Genomic DNA, 9,376 nt, shown 5'->3' on the forward strand with positions numbered 1-9,376 from the left:
TCTCCTCTCCTCTCCTCTCCTCTCCTCTCCTCTCCTCTCCTCTCCTCCCCTCTCCTCCCCTCTCCTCCCCTCTCCTCTCCTCTGAGTTCTTTGCCTCAGTCTTCACTGACAGCAAGTCTTCCCATGTCTCCCGTGTCCCTAAACCTCTAGGTGGGGCCTGAGGGAGCAAAATCCTTTATACTGCAAGCAAAGAGCAAGTTCAAGACCAGCTGACGAGGCTGCACATGTAGAAGTCTATGGGTCCCAATGACGTGCATCCCAGGGTCCTGAAGGAAGTGGCTGATGTGGTTGCCAAGCCACTCTCCATCATATCTGAAAAGCTGTGGCTATCAGGTTAAGTCCCAGTGACTGGAAGAAGGAAAACATCTCTCCAATCTCCAAAAAAGGGGAAAAAAAATCTGGGAAACCAGATGAGCCAGTGAGTCTCACCTCCATGCCCAGGAAGATCATCCAGGATCCTCCTGGAAACTACGTTAAGGTAAATGAAGGATGAGCAGGAGACCCAAGACAACCAGCAAAGCTTCAACAAGGGCAGATCATGCTTTACCAATAGCATAGACAGTGGGATTGAGTGCTGATGAACAAAAGTCTAGATATGAGCCAGCACTGTGCGCTTGCCACTTCAGTAGGCCAACAGTATCTTGGGCAGCATTAAAAGAGGGTGGCCAGCTGGGAGAAGGAGCTGGTTGTCCCTCTCTACTCTGCCCTCGTGAGACTCATCTGTAGTACTGTGCCCAGGCCTACGGTGCTGAGCATAAGAAGGATGCAGAGCTGTTGGAGTGGGACCAGAGGAGGGCCTTGAAAATGCTCTGAGAACTGGAGCACCTTTCCCTGTGAAGAAGGTTTGAGAGAGCTGGGATTGTTTAGCTTGGAGAAGAGAAGGCTCTGGGGGTACCTCATTGCAGCCTTCCAGTACTTGAAGGGAGCTTACAAGCAGGAGGGAAGTAGACTTTTTACTTGATCTGATAGTGATAGGACAAGGGGAAATGGTTTAAAATCAAAAGAGGGGGCATTTAGATTAAATATTAGAAGGAAATTCTTTACTCAGAGGGTGGTGAGACACTGGCACAGGTTGTCCAGAAAAGCTGTGGATGCCCCATCCCTGGAGGCATTCAAGGCCAGATTGGATGGAGTCCTGGCTAGCCTGATCTGATGGGTGGCAGCCAGCCCATGGGAGGGATACTGGAACTGGATGATCTTTAGGATCCCTTTCAACCCAGATCATTCTATGATTCTATGGTTCTATACTTCAGTACAGTCCATGGATCCTAGAGAACAGTCCTTCTTCTTCCTAAATTCAGCACTCACATTTAATACCGTGGGATCAATCACAATTTAACCTCAGCCTAAGTAACAAATCAGAAACATTCTGTTTTGAAATACATCTGTATTACTCCCATTCTGGTGCACTGTTCATTGATGTATTATTCTTTGTCTTCATTTTTGTTTGGTGAAGATCAGCCTGTTTTTGGACTCTTTAAATATATTTAAAGAATAAATGAAACTAGAGATTAACAAAGAAGCCAATATCTGGGGATCCTGTAGGTCATCTATATAGTCCATCACATGGAATAAATTTAATTAATAATAAATATCAAACCATTCAACTGAGTAAAGAAAGAGTCATTTTTAAGGGTACTCTAAGACTGGCACTGAGCTCTAGATTAGCAAGAACAAACCAACAAGTGTAAAAAAATAAGCATGTTTCTCTCATCTAAAATTGGCTCATTTTGTTGCTTTCACTGATCCATACATATAACCAAATCTGAAGACTGAATATGGTGCCTCTGTTGGACTCCACAATGTATGTGAATCAAGCAAGCATCAGCATTAACAAAATAAATTATATCAGTATAAGAACAAATCAGCTCAAGATTTTTAAAGTGCTCAGCAGATGATCTCAATATTGCATGAATTTGCATAGTTTTTATGTAGATTCTACATTAATAATTTATGAATTAGTAGTCATTGATAATGCAACACCTGTGATGCATATTCCTAAATTCACTGTTTCAAAGGGATCACTCACATGCAGAAAGGCAGGCACAAGCAGAAGACTTGCAGCTTTGGGAGTAGCTATGACAGTGTTTGTGGTGTGAGGGGCCACATCTTCAACATGGAATGCCTACTCAAAGCACTGATGAAAACATGGACCCATGTTCTCTCTTTCATCACCCAGTTTTGGCATCTGCACTTCTCCAATGTCCAAAAGCAAGGTGTACATTCCAAATGCTCCACCATTTCTATGTGCCTGAGACCAAAGTCCAAACCATCTCAGAGGCCTTCTCTCTTCTGTGGCTCATCGTTCTTCACTCTCAGCCTCTCCAAGGCCGCAGAGCAGAGGCACAAGCCGTGACTGTTTACCAAATGGCTGTGCTCACACTCCTAGTAGAGCCCCTGAAAAGGTGCTGTTCTGTGTGCAATTCCCAGTGCCTTATCGCAGACAGCTGATATTTCCCCTCCTGTCTCTAAGAGTTTTGTTCATCAAAGCAGCAGCCAGTGTTGTTTTATGATGTGCTGTATGACTACCATGCGTGTGCTCAGCATGGCTGCCTCATTTATCACTGCTCAGCCTTCACACTGGGCCATCATCCATCACTGCCTCCTTAGAGCACAGCCAGAACCTGGTCTGTGCTGCTGCCCTAGCCCAGAGTCATGTGAACACTCCTCAGCAGGTCCCTTTGTCCTGAGGCTGCTATTTTTTTTCCTGGAAATGTGACTTCTTCTATTTAGTTCCCAACCAAGAGTCTGGAGTAGAAAACCAAACTTCAAAATTCAATTGACTGTGCCTAATGGAGGGGATTTTAATTTGTAGCCCTTGACCCTTTTCTATTATCAATGGAAATAAAGACCTTTTTTGTTTCATATTTACAGCTAATGGCAAAAGACAAATTTTAAGATTTTAATTTTTTGATTTCTATAATGACCTCCACGTCCACTGATAAACAATGAATAATCACTGTTTGAGAAAAGCAGTTCTAAGAGCAATCTAGAAAGCGGACAAAGGAACCTTTGAACCTATTTCATACGCAGGACAAAAAGAGCTCAGGAATACATTTGTGTCTGCTTCTCTTCTTGTGCTACAGAAAGACAAGTGTCCTTTTAATTCCATTAAATAATTGTACTGCACTTATGGATTTGTTTCTCACAGACCTGTTCATTCTACCCAAGTGATAAAACCATTAAATAAAACCAATACAATGATTGAAAATGGTACCCAATGTAAAAGTTGTAAATCTAGAGATTTCTCCTACTCCTGGTGTCACTAGAGAGGAAAACTCCATTGGTTTTATGAAGATTGTATATTAAAGTAGATGTATTGTATCTACCAAGAGAGTGGTGAGGTGCTGGAACAGGCTGCCCAGGGAGGTTGTGGATGCCCCGTCCCTGGAGGTGTTCAAGGCCAGGTTGGATGGGGCCCTGGGCAGCCTGGTCTAGCATTAAACATGGAGGTTGGTGGCCCTGCATGTGGTAGGGGAGTTGGAGTTTCATGATCCTTGAGGTCCCTTCCAACCCTAACCATTCTGTGATTCTGTGATTGTACTGAACTAATCATGGAAATGGGTTTTTACTTGTTTCTGTGATTTAATATCCTTGCTATTTGATGTCATTCTATTTCTTGGACACTGCTGTGGCATGCATGAGGAGGTGGTGGATGGGACTTGTGCATCTCATAATTCTCTCTCTGGGATTTAGCTTCCTGTAGTTGAAGAAATGCTGAGTGAGTACCAGAAATTCACACTTACGGGAGTAGAATTAACAGCATTTCTGTTTTAGATGGACTATTTTCTCATTGTATCTCAGGTTTTCATCTGCTTGATAACTTGGAGATGAAGGCACAGGCTCAGCATGGGGACCTTGGGTGGCCTGGCTAAGTAGAAGACGTGCTAGACCATAAAGACAAGTGCCCTTCACCTTTCAGCAGTGTGCCTACACCAGCATTAATTCACTGCAGTAGAGATGGGTAACCTGAAGCGACCAGTACAGCAGCCCCTGCTTCTATTTTATTTTCAGATGAGCTTATTTTTGAGTGAGCTTCAGAGTGCCCCCCTGGGTGAAATGTTCTCAGTATGCGTGTGGTTTGATGATGCTCAAGGGGCCAATAATTGGATCAGGTCCCTAAGGGCTGGAGGGATCCTTTTGAAGAAAGGTGAAATCATCGGTCGGTCAAGTAGTTTGGAGACCACTTGATGCGCTTCTTGTCCAGAGCTTCCTATTATGCTTTACTGCAGATCACTGATGAAGATAGAACTGAGTCTGGGGAACATCTCCAGTAACAGCTTCCAACCAGATGCAGCCCCATTCACCGCAGCCCTTTGAGCTGCAGCCAGTTCTCTCTCAGCATAACATGAACCTGCTCATCTCACAGCTGGACAATCTATCCAGAGGATGCTGTGAGGGATGGGGAGAATGACTGGACTCTGTTCCAAGGATTCCCAGGAAGCCAGATTGGGAAATAAAGCATTGTGAAGGTAAACAATGAAGGAAAAAGAATTCTGAGGCTTCTGACCCTTCTTTCTCATGTTGGTATGGCGAATAGCACAAACCAAATTCACTGGAGAGTGAGCAACAGCAGAACACTGAAAAACATTGCAATGTGATGCTACTTGAAGGCCCGTAGGAAGTGAAGGTTGTTCTTCCTCTGTCCTGAAAGCCCATTTGATCAGGAACCTGAAGGAAGCATAGATGTGGTGTTATTTTTCCCCTTGCAAGGGCCCACAGCCTGTGAGTTCTGGTGCTGTTTGGAGGCTTAGAGGTTGACAAATGCCAGGAGTCTTCATTGTGCCTGTCTGCCAGGAGGGTGACCAACAACAGAGTGGAGCAATATCATACATTTGCTCGAGAAAATAAAAAGAAAAAAAAAAAAAAAGGACATGCATTGTGAACAGAAACATTTTTATGAAAATGTATTTTTTCAAGATTCTCCATATGTGGAAGACAAAGGTCTAACAGCAAAAGATGTGAGGCACAAGTCCTATCTGTGAGAGTCAGGCTCTGAGTAGAACTCGCAGGCCTGCTGCTGGCCCAGGACAGACTGCATCAACTAGGAATCCAGGCTCTGTATGTGGTTACATCACTGAAGTAGAGATGCCAGGCTTGTGAGGTGCTACAGCCCCTGAGCCACAGCTGTGGGACTTCTTGCCATGGCAAAATCCCAGCCTTAACTAACAGGTTTTCCCCTGCTTATTGATTTCCCCAGTGGAATCAGAGAAGACAACACAAATCTCACATCATCAGAGTGATGACTTTGGGCACAGAAAGGCTGAATTTGTGCACTGACTTCTGCTGCACATGTGTCTTGTACTGGAATAAGTTTAAAAAATAGTTCGTCTGTTACAGTGACACAAGCCTAGAGTAATTCCCATTGCACCACTGAGTTATACTAAGATACAGGGAAGTAGAAGGATGTGGTTTGTGGGCTTTACTTGCATTTAGAATACAGGAAAATAGGAGCAGTACAATCACATACACTTGTGATAAGCTGACTTGGCTCTTTGTGCTGATATCTTTAGCTATAGCTTTTTTGTATCTCTAAAAACATCCTGCTGTGCATTGGAAAATTTCCATGCAGATAGAAGGAGGTCAACAAATGGCTCTACTCAACCTGCAGGACATGGTTTCTACAAAATATTGGTACAATACAGTCATACATGGCCATACATTCCTATCCTGTACACTTGGTTGATCTATTTAATAATATAATATAGAAGTTTGTGTTCAGACAGTCAGATGCAAACACGGATGACATAACACATCCTGAATACTATCTTCAAAAGTAGTTTTAAGCCTTCAAAATGCAATGAGAAGATGAAAATTGTTTTGTTATCTCAGCGTTTCTCATCCCAGTGTACTGCTAGGACTAGAAAGTTGGAAGACTTAGCACATCTTGGTGAGCTCTGGCTTACATGAGCTGAATAAAAATATCAGATAGTCATTTCACATTCATGTGCAATAATCACTTGAGGAATGCGTTTTTTCCAACGTTAAAGAAAGGAGCAAGCTGCACTGTCTTCTTCTGCAACATCCAGGCTCTGCTTTACCAGCTGCCCTGTTACAGAGCAGCTTGCCTCTTTTCTCACAGGCTCAGCTTTCCACGTGTGGTGTACCAACCACTGAGCAAACCCAAACACCTTGCCCCATTTGCTGCACTCCTCCATTGCCAGCACTGCACCAGCTTCTGCAGGTGGCTGTACAGCAGCACTGCACTGGCACAGGTTGCTCAGGAGGTGGTGGATGGAAGTTGAAGTTGGAAGGGACCCTTAAAGGCCATGGAGTCCAACTCCATGCAATGAGCAGAGACACCTACAGCTCCAACAGGTGCTCAGAATCTCATTCCAGCCTGACCTTGAATGTCTCCACAGGCAACCTGTGCCAGTGCTTCACCACTCTAAAAAATAACAATATACATATATCATACATCTCTTGCATATAAGGTTTCAGAATTGCTGCTGCAAATCCTGAATGAAAAGGCAAAGGATATTGGATATTCCTTGAGAACAGCCTGAGAAACATGAAAACTTTCAATCTGTAAAGTACTTGGCACAGTCAAAGGTGAGAAATGTGGCTGGACATAGGTTGGATTCTGAGTTAGAAGAACCATTTCTCAAATAATCCCATAATTCAGGCAGACTTGCAGATCTCACATTCAGCTCTTTTGGAGTTCCTTGTCTTCATTCCTCTCACAGATTTCTCCATCCTTTTTATCCTTCTCTATTCCCAGGACAACACTGATTCAAAACAGGGCTATTTTTGTGTGAGTAGTTTACATGTCCCTCCTTTTCCTGTTACATTTTCACTGGTTTTGTCCAACTGCTTCTTTGATGTCTCCTCCCACATGAAAGCCTGAACCAAGGAGAGGAAATAGCTCTGCACACTCGAACATGAGTGCAGGGTTCCTTTATGGACCTCACTGTCTGGAAGCATTAGGCCTGGAGAAAAGCCAAATGGTAAATCTCAACTCTAGGAATCTGTCTGTTGAAAGTGGACAAGAATAAAAGAAGCAGGTCCTGGAAACTGACAGCTTTGATTTGGTCCTCCTGGAGCACAGGTTTTACTGACACAGATTAATTATTGTCCTGATAGCTTGTAATGAAAGCTAGATGAAACTAGAGGAACTATGATAGAGATGTAGAAGAGCTGCACGGGCTGTTGCTGTTAGGTTACCATGTTTATACAGTGATGATTTTGAAAGGTCAGGCAAGAGTTGAAGGACGACAAGACAGATAGCTGCACTTTATCTTCAGCATGGAGGAAATAGAACTAAACACGAAGAAACTAGCCCTGTTTCTGGAAGCCCACACATTAGGGATCACTGGAGGCCAGGAGTAAGCCAGGGAAGGATCACTCCATGCTCATCATGCTGTAGATGAGTTCTCTGCACTGTCTCTGAATGGCTCTGACTCTGAGGTTGCCAAACACTTCCAGCTTTGACTGAAGTCAGTGCACAAAATAAACGCAGCAGTTTTCAGACAATAAGTTTTGCACAGTGACACAAACAGCCCACAGAACCACCTCTTGCTGATGCCAGCCCTCATCACTCGGTCCCAGTGGTCCATCAGCTGTGTAGACATAAAAACCAGTTTTGCTGATAAAACAGTGAATTGTTTATTTTTAATACATCCCTGTTTACTCAAAGAAACTCCCATTGACTGTGACGTCTTGATTAAAAGCATGCACAGGTACTTTGTGGGCTTGACATGCTGCTGGGTGTGTCTGCCCAAGGCACAAAGGCGTATCCACCACACGGCACAGATACTGATTTACGTTTAGGTATTTGCCATTAAAACCCAGTTCTGTGCGAGGCTGGAGAGGGCTGCAGTCGCCCGCAGATCGTGAATCCTCAGCTAACGAGGATGCGGTCTCCTTGGAAATAACGCTCCCTGCAGGGAGAGCATCCCTCAGCAGTACTGACTCCTGCCAATATAAGGCAGCTCCCCTCTTTCCCCTTCGCTCCCCGCGATGTTACCCAGCCCTCCCTTCATTTCGATACCCCTCTCCCCCGTCGATGCCCACTCGACGCCTCCCCACCCCCACGTCGGGGAGATGCAGGGCCGAGGCTGGGCTCCGCTTCCCACCGGATCCCTCTCCCTCCTCAACCGGAGGAAGCACCCGCGCCCCGCAGCCCGGAGCCGCCTCCCGCATAGCTCCGCCGGAGCCTCTCCGCCTTTCCCTTCTCCCGTAGCCGCGTTCGTTGAGAGGAGATCGCTCCAAGATGGCAAACGTGGGAGGTGGATCGCCCCTAAAAAAAATGATGGTGATAATAAATAAATAAGTAAACAAACAAACAAACAAATAAATAAAAAATAAAGCCAACCCCAAGCGGGGCAGCAGGGACGGGGGAGGGCGGTTTGAAGCGCCTGGATGAAAGGTCTGCGCTCGTTTCAGGCGCTCAGAAAGCGGCCCGAAGGATGCTATTTTGCCGCAGTCTGGGTTGTTTCAGCCCCCAGTTGCACAACAAACCGTTTAAACATTTCAGCACAAAACAGATTCCATTGTCGGGCTGCACATTAAAAAGTGTTATTCGCTTTGAAGTTTTTGTCTAATGGCTCTAAACTGAAAGAAAATGTTTTCCTATTACTTAATTCAATCATAGCGAAGAGGCTTGGTAAAAAGCCCACGGATTTTGCCCAAAGTGTGACAGAGTTCTCTTTGTGTTTGCTTATCCTCTGCTGTCACACACTTTAATTCGCCTCTCTTTATCTGGCATTCAAAACTTTCTTCAATGACATTCAATAAGGTCCAGCGGCTGGAAAAAAAAAACTGGTTATTTTTTGGGATATTCTTTCCCAGTGGCTTTGGGCTCGGTGTGCATTCAGGGGCCGTTAACCCTTTGCCTCCCCGCGACTCCGAGCGCTGCGGTCCGCCCCGGGCAGCGGATCGCCTCGGGCCGTCTTGGCCCCCCCCCGGCGGCCGCGGCTCAGCAAGGCGATGCGCCCCGGCCCGGGGAAAACCTTTACACGCCGAGTTCTCTACGAATGAAAGCGGAATTAACCAACCCCGTTAATGCTTTGAAGGGAAGGGCACTTGGAAATTCTTTCTAAATCAGTGTAAAAATCGAGTTCTCGCTCGCATTCGTTTTGGATCATCCCGTGATTTTCCTGCACCGATTTGTTCCCATCCCCACATTTCCAGGCTCGAGCACCGATCTCGTCTCGGCAGAAGTGCGGGGATATCAGAGCAGCGAACCCCGCAGCGGGAGCCGCAGAACGAGGCGCTGCGCTTCCCGGGCGGTCCTTCTCGTCCGAAGGAGCGGCTGTTCCCTTGCGGCGCAAATCCCCCACGCTCTGCGCTTCGTTGTCAGAGCGTCTCTTTTTTTCTTTTTCTTTTCCTTTCTTTTTCTTTTTCTTTTTCTTTTTCTTTTTCTTTTTCTTTTTCT

Source organism: Lagopus leucura, unplaced genomic scaffold (genome assembly GCF_019238085.1).
Source record: "Lagopus leucura isolate 7727_CA_CO unplaced genomic scaffold, USGS_WTPT01 26-10_obj-0_obj, whole genome shotgun sequence".
NCBI classification, from domain to species: domain Eukaryota; kingdom Metazoa; phylum Chordata; class Aves; order Galliformes; family Phasianidae; genus Lagopus; species Lagopus leucura.